Source organism: Oryctolagus cuniculus, chromosome 14 (assembly GCF_964237555.1).
Source record: "Oryctolagus cuniculus chromosome 14, mOryCun1.1, whole genome shotgun sequence".
In the NCBI taxonomy this organism is placed as follows: Eukaryota; Metazoa; Chordata; class Mammalia; order Lagomorpha; family Leporidae; genus Oryctolagus; species Oryctolagus cuniculus.
In genome coordinates this window covers 3,559,728-3,576,184 of record NC_091445.1, presented here as the reverse complement: position 1 = coordinate 3,576,184, position 16,457 = coordinate 3,559,728, and the positions used below count along the sequence as shown (strand labels likewise).

The 16,457-nt window shown below is 55.3% G+C and overlaps 1 long non-coding RNA gene across 2 annotated transcripts in view; it reads right to left on the bottom strand.

Annotated features, from left to right (window-relative positions):
• Window positions 1–16,457, bottom strand: part of LOC138845121 (uncharacterized) — a 54,497-nt gene that overhangs the window by 27,371 nt on the left and 10,669 nt on the right. The window contains exon 3 of one of the 2 annotated variants that reach the window (XR_011381844.1): window positions 636–866. The exons of the other annotated variant lie outside the window; for it this stretch is intronic. This is a non-coding gene — a long non-coding RNA (uncharacterized lncRNA). Of the gene's footprint in view, window positions 1–635; window positions 867–16,457 lie in introns of those variants that run through there. 2 annotated transcript variants of the gene reach the window in all.

Here is a 16,457-nt window from a genome sequence, read left to right as displayed (position 1 = left end):
CCCCGCTGCTCACCTCCTGGGGCAATGGTGCCCCCTCCCTGGCAGACAGTGGAATGGAGGGGTCAGGTAAAGCGCTCCCAGCGACTCCAAGTGAAGGGGGGGGGGGGGAGACGTCGGAGGGCTACAGGCAAAGGGAGCAAGCTGGGCGGGGGGGGTCCTCGGGCCAGAGCTGGCCCCGGAGCCCAGAGGAGTCCTGGCCTGCACAGGCCACGCTGCTGTCTCGCTGCCTGGCAGCTTCTGGGAAGCACGACCGGAGTTCAGAGTGCACAGGGCAGCCCTTGGTCAGTCAAGATCCCGACCCTGGAGGCCCCGACTGTGGCTCACCTCACCCCCTGCCCCCACCTCCTGCCCTCCAAGTCTTAGTTGACATGTGGCTTCCCCAGCCCTGATGTGGGAGAGGCTGCCCTGCCCTCCCTCTGCAGCTCAGCCTGCAGCGAGCCCCTGTTATATCGCCTGCCCCCATCACCCCCCCACACACACACACCCCACAGTGCTTCCTGAGCTCCAGGGCGCCGGGGCTGCCTGTGCTGATCCCACCAGGTACAGAGCTTAGAACACCCAGTCCCTGAGAGGCGTTAAGTGTTTGTTGAATGAATCAATGCCAGTCACTGGTGCCAGTCAGACAGCTCACGTTGTTTTTGGAACAAAATTTGGAAGATTTATTCATTTATTTACCTGAAAGACAGAGTGATGGGGACAGAGGAGAAAAGAGAGAGGGTCTTCCATCCCCTGGTTCACTCCCCAAATGGCTGCAACAGCCAGGCCTGGGGCAGGATGAAGCCAGGAGCCAGGAGCTTCATCCAGGTCTCCCACGAGGGTTACAGGGCCCACACACTTGCTGCTTTCCCAAGTGCACTGGCAGGGAGCTGAATGCAAGGCAGAGTAGCCAGAGTTAGCAGGAGTCGCAGGCAGTGGCTTAACCCATGCACTACAGTGCCTGCCCCCTTCAGAAAAACATAATGACCCCTGTAGGGAGACACTTCGAGCCCCCGCATTACTTCTGAGTCACAGGGACTGTTTTCCTAACTTGGCCTTGGAATAGGGCCTAGAGAGAGACAGAGCGAGGATCCCAGTGTCAACCATTTTAGGCCTCCTCTGGACACCATTCAGGCCTTACACTTCTCTGAAACCAGCCAGCACACTTCTTGGTAGGAACCCCCATACAGCAGATAGGAGGATACTAAGCCCAGGTCTGGATGGCAGCCTGACGTGGGGTGTCTGTCGTCGCTACTGTTTGTGGACTCTGGATTCTGGGTGAGGGAATTCAGAGGCAAGTGAGAGAAGGGAAGACAAGACGCGCGCTGGGGTGTCAAGACTCCCCAAGAGTTCTGGGGAAGGCTGGGCCTTGGGAAATAGCACATAATACTCAGGGCAGACAAGGGGGCCTGAGAGCCACGCAGAGCTGTCTGGCCCGAGGAGGACCTGTCAGCCACGAGAGCTCACACCAGGGCCCTGCGCGGCACCCAGTTAGCTCCAGCTGATCCTCTCCAGCAGAAAAAAATGTGGGCAGCTCCATGGAAGGAAGCAGACAACTTGACAGAGAAGTCCGTCAGTCCAGCCAAGACGCTCAGAACAGTGTCGCTTGGGATGTCTAAAAGGCCTCCGCTGACAGCCAAGGCCCTAGGGGACATCACGCGTTGCCAGGAGGGCCTGTGTCACAGAGCCATTGCTGTGCAGCCCTGCTCCGCTCACTTGGGACCAACAGCAGGGGCCCCTCTCTGGCCCCAGCGTGCACCCTGGAAGTACCTGGAGACTGGAGCACCTGCCTGGGTCCCTCAACGTCTGTGGCTTCCTGGGAATGAATGCCAGCATCGACCAGCCCAAGGAGACCTGTGTTCAAGGCTAGCCCTCAGCAAGTCAGCTCTGTGACCTTGGATCACTGCCAGGACTAGGATTTTTCCATGTGTAAAGTGTAGTGTGAGGAACTTGTCTCGTGGTGCGCTAGGAATTCAGCCGCTGTGCGTCAACATTGGGCACAAAGCGAGAGCCCCATTAGTGAGAGCTGTTGTGGCTGTTTTAACTTAGGGAGCGAAAATAGACTTGGGTTTGGACCTGGTTTTGCCACTTGCTAACCATCTGAGCCTCATTTTTCCTAATTTTAAATGGAAGGAAATACTACTGAATCTTCAGTGATGTAGTAAGAATTAGAGTTCCTTTAAGGAATGTGCCTAAGTCTATGCCTGGCACAAAGTAGCACTCAATGAAAGTTATCTATCACCATTTTTTGTAGCCCAAAGCAGCAATGAAAATTGGAGTTGGTTCGTGTAACCCAGCGTGGATAAGCGTAAGCAGCCATCTGTACTGATGTGTGGGAAATGAATCCTCTTCTCATCCCAGCTTGCTTGCCCAGGTTAGAGCAGTTCCGAAGCTGCTGCAGCTGAGGCTGGGGCCGCCCCCACCCCCTTCTCCACGGGTTCGCCTCCATCCGTCTTCCAGGGAGACCTGCAGCCACAGGTCCCCCAGGGAAGGGCTGGAGCAATAGGTCTCAGCTATTCCAACCGCTGCAGCATTTTCAGACCATGAGACTCCAGTCTCCTGACTCTGGGCTGGCCCAGCCCCAGGAAGAAAGGGAGCCAGAGGTGGACGAGGTCGCAGGAGCATTTTATGTCCGTCCTGCTCTTAATTGATTTCACAGCAGGGCAGAGGGATGGGAGTCCTCCCACATAACCTTTTGATGAGACCTTCTCCAGCCAGGAAATGCATCTGGGTGGAGCTGGATCCCCCTGTGTTTGGTTCTTTTTTAAAAGAAAGATGTGTTGATTTGAAAGGCAAAGTGATGCAGAGACGGAGAGGGATCTTCCATCTGCTAGATCACTCCCCAAACGCCCACCACAGCTGGGACTGAGCCAGGTCAAAGCCCGGGAGCCTGAGGAACCCCATCTGGGTCTCTCACGTGGCTAGTAGAGTCCCAAGTACTTGAGCCATCATCTGCTGCATCAGCAGGAAACTGGCCGGGAAGGAGAGGACCCAGAACTTGAGCTTGCACTCTGATATGGGATGGCGGCGTAGGCACCCAGCCCTGTGTGTGCTTTCTTATGGTCTGTGAGCCCTGCTCCTGTCCAGGCCCAGTGGAAGCACTGCTCCGGTGGCCCCTGGGCACCCCCTTCACACAAAGCCTCCTCCCAGGCTGCCTCGGTCCCCACGCAGGCCAAACTCCTGGAGGCCTCTCTGTGAGCTACGGCCCCCAGTTTCTTGGATCCCCATTCTCTCGGCTCATACCCACAGCTCCTGCCCTGTGGGAGCCCATATCCTCCTGCGAGTCTTGTGGATTCCTGGGTAGGGTGGGGTGTGGAGGGGAGGCTGACCTCTAATTACCTCTGGGCTCTCAAATTTTCTGCATCCTGAGACAGGAACTGGGTCCCTACAAGTGGCATCTGAAGGAAGTCGTGAGAGGCTTTGGTGGTGGTGAGTGGTGGCCCACAGAGTGTATGGCAGGGAACACGCCAGAAACACCCATGCTCAGTTGGCCACTCTCAGACGGTGACTCAGCCCTCCAGCCATGGCTGGGTTCTCTGCATTTGGGAAACGTTTCTTCACGTACGCTGCCTCTAGGGAGCAAGGTGGGTGCCCATGGAGCAAGGACACAGAGAGGCTTTGACAATGTGGCTGTCTCACCTCTTGATTTTGCACCATTACATGTATAGCAGTTACATATGGACATCGCATACACACAAATATCATATCCCATTCACAATAGTACTTCAAAGAGCTCATGGAAAATGAAATTAAAAGGTAAGCTTATAGGGTCGGCACTGTGGCATAGAAGGTTAAGCCTTCGCCTGCAATGCCAGCATCCCAAATGGCTGCTCCACTTCCAATCCAGTTAATGAGCCTGGCAAAGCAGCAAAAGACGGCCTAAGCGCTTGGGCCCCTGCACCCATGTGGGAGACCCTGAAGAAGCTCCTGGCTTCAGATTGGGCCAGCTCCTGCCTTTGTGGCCATTTGGGGAGTGAACCAGCAGATGGAAGATCTCCCCCCACTTCGTATCTCTGCTGTCAAATAAATAAATAAATCTTTTTTTTAAAAATAAGCTTATTTTGAGGCAAAAAATTTTAAAATCCATGCTAGGTTTTTGATAATACATGTTTTCCATGAACTCTTAAAGGACCCATTGTACAACTATTGCATCCCTTATGCTATGTTCTCTCCCTGCTCCAAAGAAAATGGCCTGGTCCTGCGGCCTGTGTTGTGGCACCGCAAGTAAAGCCCCCACCCACGACACTGGCATCCCATATGGGAGCCAACCTGTGTCCCGGCTGCTCACTTCCGACATAGCTCCCTGCTAATGGCCTAGAGAAAAAGTGCTCGGGCCCCCTACCTCCATGGGAGACCTGGATGAAGCTCCTGGCTCTCAGCTTTGGCCTGGCCCAGCCCCAGCCATTGTGGCCAAGCCCCCCACCATCTCTCCCACCTCTCTGGGCCCTGGTGGTTTCCAGCGAGTCTCGCTGGGGTCTGGATTATTTCTGGAGGACAAGGTCCAGTCGGCTCCCCATGGGAGAGGTGCACAGCACAGAGCTTAGTGGATACAGAAGAGAGAAAGGCAAAGCCACCGGTCCTGAGCAAGGCTGGGCAGGCCCACCTCGGCCCCCTGCCCCACTTCCTGCCCCGCCTCCTGCTCCACCTCCTGCCCCACCTCCTGCCCCACCTCCTGCCCCACCTCCACCTCCTGCCTCACCTCCTGCCCCACCTCCACCTCCTGCCTCACCTCCTGCCCCACCTCCACCTCCTGCCTCACCTCCTGTACCACCTCCACCTCCTGCCCCACCTCCTGCCCACCTCCACCTCCTGTCCCACCTCCTGCCTCACCTCCACCTCCTGCCTCACCTCCTGCACCACCTCCTGCCCCACCTCCACCTCCTGCCTCACCTCCTGTCCCACCTCCACCTCCTGCCCCACCTCCACCTCCTGCCCACCTCCACCTCCTGCCCCACCTCCTGCCTCACCTCCTGTCCCACCTCCACCTCCTGTCCCACCTCCTGCCTCACCTCCTGTCCCACCTCCACCTCCTGCCCCACCTCCTGCCCACCTCCACCTCCTGCCCCACCTCCTGCCCCACCTCCACCTCCTGCCCCACCTCCACCTCCTGCCCCACCTCCTGCCCCACCTCCTGCCCACCTCCACCTCCTGCCCCACCTCCTGCCCACCTCCACCTCCTGCCCCACCTCCTGCCCACCTCCACCTCCTGTCCCACCTCCTGCCCACCTCCACCTCCTGCCCCACCTCCTGCCCACCTCCACCTCCTGCCCCACCTCCTGCCCCACCTCCACCTCCTGTCCCACCTCCACCTCCTGCCCCACCTCCTGCCCCACCTCCACCTCCTGCCCCACCTCCACCTCCTGCCCCACCTCCTGCCCCACCTCCTGCCCACCTCCACCTCCTGCCCCACCTCCTGCCCACCTCCACCTCCTGCCCCACCTCCTGCCCACCTCCACCTCCTGCCCCACCTCCTGCCCACCTCCACCTCCTGCCCCACCTCCTGCCCCACCTCCACCTCCTGTCCCACCTCCACCTCCTGCCCCACCTCCTGCCCCACCTCCACCTCCTGCCCCACCTCCACCTCCTGCCCCACCTCCTGCCCCACCTCCACCTCCTGCCCCACCTCCTGTCCCACCTCCTGCCCCACCTCCTGCCTCACCTCCTGTCCCACCTCCTGCCCACCTCCTGCCCCACCTCCACCTCCTGCCCCACCTCCTGCCTCACCTCCTGCCCCACCTCTACCTCCTGCCCCACCTCCTGCCCTACCTCCTGCCCCACCTCCTGCCTCACCTCCTGTCCCACCTCTACCTCCTGCCCCACCTCCTGTCCCACCTCCACCTCCTGCCCCACCTCCTGTCCCACCTCCTGCCCACCTCCTGCCCCACCTCCTGCCTCACCTCCTGCCCCACCTCCACCTCCTGTCCCACCTCCTGCCCCCCCTCCACCTCCTGCCCCACCTCCACCTCCTGCCCCACCTCCACCTCCTGTCCCACCTCCACCTCCTGCCTCACCTCCACCTCCTGCCTCACCTCCTGCACCACCTCCTGCCCCACCTCCTGCCCACCTCCTGCCCCACCTCCACCTCCTGCCCCACCTCCACCTCCTGCCCCACCTCCTGCCCCACCTCCACCTCCTGCCCCACCTCCACCTCCTGCCCCACCTCCACCTCCTGCCCACCTCCACCTCCTGCCCCACCTCCTGCCCACCTCCACCTCCTGCCCCACCTCCTGCCCCACCTCCACCTCCTGCCCCGCCTCCTGCCCCACCTCCACCTCCTGCCCCACCTCCTGTCCCACCTCCACTTCCTGCCCCACCTCCTGCCCCACCTCCACCTCCTGCCCCGCCTCCTGTCCCACCTCCACCTCCTGCCCCACCTCCTGCCCCACCTCCTGCCCCACCTCCTGTCCCACCTCCACCTCCTTCCCCACCTCCACCTCCTGCCCCACCTCCACCTCCTGCACCACCTCCACCTCCTGCCTCACCTCCACCTCCTGCCCCACCTCCACCTCCTGCCCCACCTCCTGTCCCACCTCCACCTCCTGCCCCACCTCCTGTCCCACCTCCACCTCCTGCCCCACCTCCACCTCCTGCCCCACCTCCTGCCCCACCTCCTGCCCCCCTCCACCTCCTGTCCCACCTCCACCTCCTGCCCCACCTCCACCTCCTGCCCCACCTCCACCTCCTGCACCACCTCCACCTCCTGCCCCACCTCCTGCCCCACCTCCTGCCCCACCTCCTGCCCCCCTCCACCTCCTGCCCCACCTCCTGCCCCCCCTCCACCTCCTGCCCCACCTCCTGCCCCACCTTCTGCCTCACCTCCTGCCCCCCTCCACCTCCTGCCCCACCTCCTGCCCCCCCTCCACCTCCTGCCCCACCTCCTGCCCCACCTCCACCTCCTGCCCCACCTCCTGCCCCACCTCCTGTCCCCCCTCCACCTCCTGCCCCACCTCCACCTCCTGCCCCACCTCCTGCCCCACCTCCTGCCCCACCTTCTGCCTCACCTCCTGCCCCTCCTCCACCTCCTGCCCCACCTCCTGCCCCACCTCCTGCCCCACCTCTGCCTCCTGCCCCACCTCCTGCCCCACCTCTTCATGACCAGAGACAGGCCCCATAGCTGGCTCTAAGGAGGGAGGGAGGGGCCATGAGCCAGGTGATGTGGGTGGTCTTAGATGCAGAGGCAGGAGTCTTGTAGCCTCCAGGGGACACAACCCGGCCAACTTGACTTGGGTTTGCACCCGAGTCCTGATCTACCCAACAAGAAACAGCAGCAAGGAGGAAGGCTGGGCGTGTCCCGCAGCAGCGATGGCGACGGATCCCCGGGGACGCCACAGCGCACCTAAATCCCCACCTCAGGTGCGCTCTGCTCCAGCTCTCACCCCTCGCCTCCCACTCTGCAGCTGCCACCTGGGCGGGAGACCTTCGCCATCTATTCCAAGATCGCCCTAACTGTCTCTGGGGTGACTGGCTTATTTACCCTCGCAACGTCCTTGCGAAGAAGGGGACTTCTTCCCAAACTCAAGTGTCCATTCCTAGAAAGCCAAACAACACCGCTCTGCCAACAACGCCCACACGGCAGTTCCCTTGCTAGGACAGCACGTCCTTGCCGCTCCTCTTCGCTCAGGCACCTGACATGTGTCATAAGCCCTCTTCCGAGTCACCTTCCCACACCTGCCACCACCACTGAGGTGCGGGCCAGCTCCATCACCGGCTCACACACCCACAGCAGCCTCCCCCACCCCCACACTATTCCTCAGGGCTGCATCTGGAAGAATCTTTCTAGAGCCCCATCACCCTGCTCCCGGCGGTAAACATGCAGGGCTCTCCACTGCTCTTAGGAGGAGACACGGGCTCTGCACGAGGCAGCCCCTGCCCACACCTCCGACCTCATTCCCAGCACACAGAGGACCAGTGGTCAGGGTGGTCCCATCAAACGCGTGGCCCCTGGCCACATGAGTGTGGGGCACGGAATGGGCTGCACAGAGAAGACCCCCATGGTGGAATTGAATGTGGATTCCACGGTGGGACATAGCTGTGGCTGTGGGGGTCAAGTTGTAGCCCCTTCCCCATTCTTATACTGAAGTCCTAACCCTGGTGTCTCAGACCGTGACCTTACTCCTTGTGGATGGGACTGGTTAGGTCAAGGGAACACTGGAGCAGGGCAGGCCTCTGATGAACTTATAAGAAGGGAAATGTGCACACAAGGAGATGGCCACATGAAGACAGGCGTGATGCTGCCACAAGCCTTGGGACCACTTGGAAGTAGGAGAAACGCCAGAACCTGAGCCTGTTGGCACCTACAGAGGAGGCACAGCCATGCCAACACCCCAGTCTTGGCCTTCCAGCCTCCAGAGCTGAGACGGGCACTGCACGGCTCTGGGCCTCCTGGTCCACGGTGCTTTGTCAGTGCAGCCCCAGGAAACGAATGCAATGGCTCCAGGAGCACCCCATCAGCTTCACCTTTCTCCCGCTGCTGCCCCAGGACAGCCACGGGCTCGGAGTGGAACGTGAGCCCCACAGCAGGGATCCACGTGGCACAGGAGTTTGCTTCTCAGGGATCCCCAATACTCACTATGAACAGAGAAGCCAGGAGTCTCCTGCCCCTGACACCACATCCCCTGCTTCCCAGCCCCACGGGAACTGCAGCCGAGAACAAGTCATCGAGGGGACGGCCCGTCCCTCTGCCCTCCAGGGCTGGGCTGTGCGCTTCCTCTGGGAGACGCCAGGCGACTCAGCAGCGGCTCAGGATCACCCCAAACAGGGTGTTCCCTGGCTTCGCTGCTTCCCTTTGCTCCTGCTTCCGTCTGCAGTGTGCCCCGTCTGCCTGTTCTCTTTTAATTAAACCAGAATGGACTTGACTCCTCAGTCCCCGTCAACAAGCAGTGACACCAGCTTGGCCTGTCTCCGTTCCCAACGCTGCCCTCAGGACACATGGGTGAGAGGAAAGACGTGGCCAAGGGGAAGAGTGGGACCCACATGGCCACCAGGCCCTTTGCAGCCAGGGTGATGCCTTTCTGTTTGGGGCCCCAGGGGCTCCTCCTGGCCAAGTCCCCACCATATCCTTGGAGGAAGACGAGGACCTGGGCACAAAAGCCCCACCTTGGATGGGTGGGACTGAGACAAAGGGCCAGACACAGTTCAGGCCCCGGGGCCCCAGGTCCTCTGGTCAGGCCCTGCAGACTATCTGTATGGTCCTTAGTGCTGTCCTGGTCAGCCACCACCCAGAGGGGGGCTGTGCCCCAGGCAAGGCCAGCTTCCCATGTAGCAGGACCCAGCAGCGCGGGGCTTTGGCAGACGCCATTCCCCACCTCCCACCTTCATCACAAGAAACCTGCTGTCTCTGCCTCAACTTCCCTTACATTTGTTCCTATGGATTAAATCTTCCTCTTGGTGCAAATGACGACACCTAAGACTCCTCAACGTCTAGAAATCCCACGTGCTGTCTCTGTACTACTGCCGGAATCTGCACAATCGCTTTGGGAGCTGGGTGCCATGGCTGCCGTTCTCACCACATCTAGGCTCATGGTGGCTGTGTAACTTGTCCAGCGTCGCAGAACTGGACAGCCAGAACTTGAACCCCGTCTGGCTGGCTCCAGGCTCCACATTTTTTCCATTGAGCTACGCTCATTTCCAAAATGAAAACCAGTGCATCAGGACATTTACCACCACAGTGCTCTAAGCCATGTGCTGCTCCCTAATTGGGGCTTTTAGCTGGGAACTTGTCTTGGAGATAATTAACGAGAAACATTTGGAACCTTGGCCTCCGAGCACTTCTCTGTCCTCCTCCAGCTGGGCTCTACATTGCTGTTCACAGTCTCGTGCCTACGCCCCAACACACACCCTGAGGAGCGACTGTAAGTCGATGAGGTAGATGCCACACGTTGTGAAACTCTGCCTCCTTACAAAACTGCGTGTAGATGTAGGTCACCCAGCTGGCCAGGTTGCTACACCAATCACCATCACTTCTTAATTTTTGGAAGCCAAATTACAACATCAGACGACAGAAACACATGCCTGCTTCTCATTTGAATCTACTGATGCTCTTCTCTTGGGAAAATACTACCTGACGCTCTAAACTCAGTGAGGCGACATGTCTGTAATTCATGACAACACTCACAAAAGTACTCCACTCTTGGGCAGCTGTTGGACTTGCCGATCTGGAGATCACCTGGTTTGTTTTTGTGGGGACCCCAAGGCACAGAAGTGATCAGAGCTCACATGGTTGCCGGCCGTCACAGGGTGAGGTCGTGGGTGTCTGTGGCCCTGCGTCACCAGGTTTGTGCACCTTCTCAGGCACCCCCAGGAAAGGAACACTGTGGCCCCATGAGTTTTTTTTTTTTTTTTTTTTTTGACAGGCAGAGTGGACAGTGAGAGAGAAAGACAGAGAAAGGTCTTCCTTTGCCGTTGGTTCACCCTCCAATGGCCACCGCGCTGCGGCCGGCGCACCGCGCTGATCCGATGGCAGGAGCCAGGAGCCAGGTGCTTCTCCTGGTCTCCCCTGGGGTGCAGGGCCCAAGCACCTGGGCCATCCTCCACTGTACTCCCTGGCCACAGCAGAGAGCTGGCCTGGAAGAGGGGCAACCGGGACAGAATCCGGCGCCCCGACCGGGACTAGAACCCGGTGTGCTAGCGCTGCTAGGCGGAGGATTAGCCTAATGAGCCACGGCGCCGGCTGCCCCATGAGTTTTTTCTCATCCACTGTAGACTCCTCCTGCTCTTACAACCCCATAGCTGCTGGGTGGAAAGTGTGCCTCCGGTAGGGACGTGGGCAGCAGGGAAGGCTGACCTTTCATGCATTACAAGGACTCCCAGAGTGGGGGTGAGGGCCCTGCTGGTGAGAAACCGGGGTGCTGCTTGTAGTGAACAGGCCGATTGTGCCCGCACAGGAAAGTCGCCTCCAGAAGCCCAACCCCAGACGCCTGGACTCCGTCCCCAGCCGCTGGGGCAGGGTCTCAGGCAGGGCTCTGAAGGGCGACTGGGGTTAGAGCCCCTGACAGGTGGGCCACGACCACCAGTAAGCAGGGCTGCGGGCCGCAGAGTCAGGCTCTCTCCACCACCCCCTGCAGCCGATCTTCCCACTCTTCCTTCCTCATGCCCCTAGGATGTGCAAAAGAAAAATACAGACACACGGGGGTCTCTGCTTCACACACACACACAGCTTGCTAACTGCACTGCCCTGCAAGTTCACGGTCCCTGCCCCGACTCTGGGTCCTTACCAGAGTGGAACTGCCCCCAGACCTGGGCCTTGCAAAGCAATGTCTCTGAGGAAGTGACCTCACATTTCCAAGTCCCATATCCAGATAACAAGCTCAGTTCCTGGCACAAAATAGACGCTCCATCAACATGTGTATATAAAAGTGGAAGAAGCTGCTGAGTGAACGAGCAAACAGGAACAACTGGAGGCCTCCTCCAGCCGGGCCCGGAGCATCCGAGGGTAAGTGTCCCTGACCATGACAGCAGAGGGCCCGTGTCAGAAGGACTTACAGGGCCGGCGCCGCGGCTCACTAGGCTAATCCTCTGCCTAGCGGCGCCGGCACACCGGGTTCTAGTCCCGGTCGGGGCGCCGGATTCTGTCCCGGTTGCCCCTCTTCCAGGCCAGCCCTCTGCTGTGGCCAGGGAGTGCAGTGGAGGATGGCCCAGGTGCTTGGGCCCTGCACCCCATGGGAGACCAGGAAAAGCACCTGGCTCCTGGCTCCTGCCATCGGATCAGCGCGGTGCGCCGGCCGCAGCGCGCCGGCCGCGGCGGCCATTGGAGGGTGAACCAACGGCAAAGGAAGACCTTTCTCTCTGTCTCTCTCTCTCACTGTCCACTCTGCCTGTCAAAAAAAAAAAAAAAAAAAAAAAGAAGGACTTACAGGACCATCAGGAAACCCTGGCTTCCTCAGACCGCACCGAGTGGGACGTTCCCACGGTGTCGCAAGCCCATGTGATTCTGGATGAAATACAACAATTCTTGTCCTCATCACCAAATTCAAAACTAAGCCAGGAAAATTTCCAGTTCCCAAGAAAGAACTTGAAACTCAAACTCATAAAATCCAGCAGGTGCTAAAAGCAAAAGATTGATAGGGATATCAGAGAAACAGGTGCCAGCCGTGACGTCAGGTCTTGAGACCCACACGAAGAGAGCACTGAGCGTCAGGCCTGCAGGGGATAAGAAGCAGGACCAACCTCTCTGAACGAAGCTCAAAGCCAGAGGGGCTGCTCCTTCCATGGAGGGAGGGCTGTAAAAACTCAGATATAGGGCAGGAAGTTGACCATCTGCCCAGCGTCCTGAGTGGTGAAAGAGGAGACCTCCAGAAATCGAACTCCCAAAACTCCCACATGTGGGCGTCGTCAAGATTGTCCTAGCCATAACTAGAAGAAGTTACAGTCAAAAAATAAACAGAGAAACTGTCTAAGGGTGGGCCCAGCAAAGGCACATGTGAACCAAATGGTCCAGCTGTCTGCACAGCACAGACTTGTAGAAGCTAACAGGACACTGTTCCTCCTGAGGGTGAGCTCACGGAACACACGTCTGACCACACAAGGAAGGGAATGACGGTGGAATACAGTCGCCATTTGAGACTGCAGGGAAAATGCACATCCAATAACTGCAAATAATGAAATAATGGGAAATTTTTTTTCCGTGAATATGTTTAAAATATCCAACAAGAGGGGTAAAGTGAAAGACATAAAGCAGTATCAGGACATTATGAAAGAGAAAATGCAAATTCAAGAAAACACTGTTTTTGGATATTACTGTGTATACCTGAAAAACATAAGCAAGCAAGTTGGAAACAATAACAAAACACAGAAGGTGGCTGGGTTACAACTAACCCTACGTAAAAGACACTCCCTACATAAAAGACATTTAGAACATACAATAACACAGAGACCTCCATTATAATGACATACAACAAAAATATAAAATACCCAGAGATAAATACAGCAAGAAACATTTAAGACCTATATAAAGAAAACCTTAAAATGGTATTTAGGGATGCAAAAGAAAACTTGAAGCTCATGAAAAAGGCAAACTCTATTTATGCACAGGAAGACATGACAGGAGAAAAGTGTTAAGGACCCCTAAGTAAACTTGTAAGTGTAATTTTTAAAATGTCAGTAGAATTTTCTTTTAGTTGGACGAGTTGACTTTAGACTTCATCTGTAAAAATAAGCTAGAACAGACAGAAAAGCAAAACCATTAAGACAGAACTAACTCTACCAGATAATAACACAGGCTAGCTATAAAAAATACAATTCTAGAGCTCAAAAGCGGAAATAGGCCAATGGAACTAAACAGAAACTATATCAAACACAAACACCTATAAGAATTTAGTAGATGAGAAAAGCAGAATTTAAAATCATTCAGAAGAGGCTAGAGCTGTGGCATAGTAAGCTAAGCCTCTCCCTGTGGTACCAGCATCCCATGCGGGAACCAGTTTGAGTCCTGACTGCTCCTCTTCCAATGCGTCTCTGCTATGGCCTGCAAAAAAAAAAAAAAAAAAAAAAAAAAAAAAAGAGGCAGGCATTTGGCACAGTGGTTAGGATGCTGCTTAGGACACTCACACGCCATTTCAGAGTACATGGGTTTAAATTCTGGCTCTTTTTCCAATTCCATATTCTATTTCTTTTTTTTTTTTTTTAAGATTTTTTATTTATTTGACAGGTAGAGTTAGAGACAGTGAGAGAGAGAGAGACAGAGAGAAAGGTCTTCCTTCCGTTGGTTCACTCTCCAAATGGCCACAATGGTCAGCGCTGCACCGATCTGAAGCCAGGAAGGAGCCAGGAGTTTCCTTCTGGTCTCCCATGGGGTGCAGGGCCCAAGCACTTGGGCCATCCTCCACTGCACTCCTGGGCCACAGCAGAGAGCTGGACTGGAAGAGGAGCAACCGGGATTAGAACCGATGCCCATACGGGATGCTGGCGCCGCAGGTGGAGGATTAACCTAGTGAGCCGCGGCGCCGCCCCCCAATTCCATATTCAAGCTAATGAGCACCCAGGGAGGCAGCAGGTGATGGCACAAGTCCTTGGGCCCTGCCACCCACATGGGAGACCTGCACTCCCAGCTTGGCCTGCCCCAGCCCTGGGTGTGGCAGGCATATGGGTAGTGAATCAGTGAGCGGAAGACCTCTCTGTTTCTATGTCTCTTTGTGCGTGTCTCTCTCTACCTTGAAAAGTAAATAAATGAAGAGGCTCAGTGATTACTAGGACAATAATTTTAAGTGGAGGCCCAAAAATGGTGAGAGTGTGGGGGAGGGAGTAGCATTCCCGTTTGAACAATAACGGCCAAAAATTTTCCAAATTTAATGAAATTTCTATTGTCATAGATCCAAAAGGCTCAGCAGTGTCCAAGCAAAATTAAAACAAACCACAGCAAAGTGCATGATAATCAAATTATAATGAAGACAGCCAGCACCACGCTCACTAGGCTAATCCTCTGCCTGCAGCACCGGCACCCCGGGTTCTAGTCCCGGTTGGGGCGCCGGATTCTGTCCCAGTTGCTCCTCTTCCAGGCCAGCTCTCTGCTGTGGCCCGGGAGGGCAGTGGAGGATGGCCCAAGTGCTTGGGCCCTGCACCTGCATGGGAGACCAGGAGGAGGCACCTGGCTCCTGGCTTTGGATTGGCGCGGTGCACCGGCTGTGGCGGCCATTTGCGGGGTGAACCAATGGAAGGAAGACCTTTCTCTCTGTCTGTCTCTCTCACTGTTTCTAACTCTACCTGTCAAAAAAAATTATAATGAAGACAAAATCTCAAAGAGAGCCAGAAAACACACACATCACACGTAGGGGACTTATTACAAACAATAAACGTCAAGAGAAACCTGAATGACACCTTTAAAGCACTAAAAGAAGAAGAAGAAGAAGGACTGCTAACCTAGACCCTGTATACAGCAGAGATGTCCCTCGAGAAAAAGACAAAAACGAAGAACGTTTTCAGGCAAACAAAATCTGAGCCGATTCACCGGCAGCACACTTGCACTGCAAGAAACAGAAGAGGATATTTTTACACTGAAAATGATAACACCAGCTAGAAATCAGGATCCGTACAAAGGAACAAAGAACACCAGAAACGGCAAATATGTGACCAAATGTGAAACACTTATCTCTAATTTTCAACCTCTTCAAACATACACTTGATTGTTTAAAGCAAAAATAGTATCAGGGCATACGGGATTGACAGAAAATGCAGAAGTAAAATGTACAAGAAAGACAATGAAAACAACGGAGGGAGCAAGAGCAGTAAAGCGCCCTGGAGTGCAGTCATTATTTGGAGAGAGGAATTAAATAAGAATCATATTGGAAATCACTAGCAAAAAATATCTGGACAGCCTCTACACATTTAAAAATAAAATAATGCACTTCTAACTATCATAGGTTAAAGAAGAAATCACATGAGAAAATAGAAAATATTTTTGAGCTGAATAATTCAAATTTTAATGTGTTGCATTTTTAGAATATCTCTGAAGAGAAATTTATAGCTTTAAATCAGCTACTTACATCTTGGAACTTTATATTTTTTGTTTCAGACTCTTTGACGGAAAAGAAAAAAGTCTCAAATTGGTGATTGTATTGACGCTCCCTTTGCAAGAAGGCACATAAAGAAGAGAAAATTAAATTATTGCATAAATGTGCAGAGGAGGGTCCAGCGCTGTGGCGTAGCGAGTAACGCTGCCGCCTGCAGTGCTGGCATCCCATATGGGCACTGGTTCAAGTCCTGGCTATTCAACTTCCGATCCAGCTCTCTGCTGTGGCCTGGGAAAGCAGTGGAAGATGGCCCCTGCACCTGCGTGGGAGACCCGGAAGAAGCTCCTGGCTCCTGGCTTCGGATTGGCACAGCTCCAGCCGTTGCTGCCAATTGGGGAGTGAACCAACGGATGGGAGACCTCTCTCTCTCTCTCTCTCTCTGCCTCTCCTTCTCTCTCTGTGTAACTCTGACTTTCAAGTAAATTAAAAAATCTTAAAAAAAACGTGCAGAGGAAATTAAATCATTATTTCAAAGGGATACCTGCACTGTCATGTTTACGGCAGCACTATTCACACCAGCCACGTCATGGAATCAACCGCAGGAGTTAGGAGTGTGTGACCATATAAAGAAATTAAGACAGAGATGCACCCTGGACTATCACTCAGCCACAAAGAAGAATGGAATCTCGTCACTTGCAGCAATGTGGGTGGAACTGGAGCAGATTATACCAAGTGAAATTAGGTAGACACAGAAAGACAAATACTGCATAGTCACACTCATTGTGGAACTTTAGAAAGTTCATCTCAGAGCAGAAGAGAGAAGGGGAGAGAGACAGAGATTAGATGGCCAGAGCACCCAAACAGGGTTAGACAGGAAGAGCTGGTTCTAGTGTTGTATAGCACAGCAGAGTGACCATAATGTACAGCAATGTGGGATTTATTTCAAAATAATGAGAAGGGTCTGAAGTTTCCCACACAGAGAAATGTTTGAGGAGATGAAAGTGCTAATCACCCTGGTTTGCTCATTGCACAGTCTAT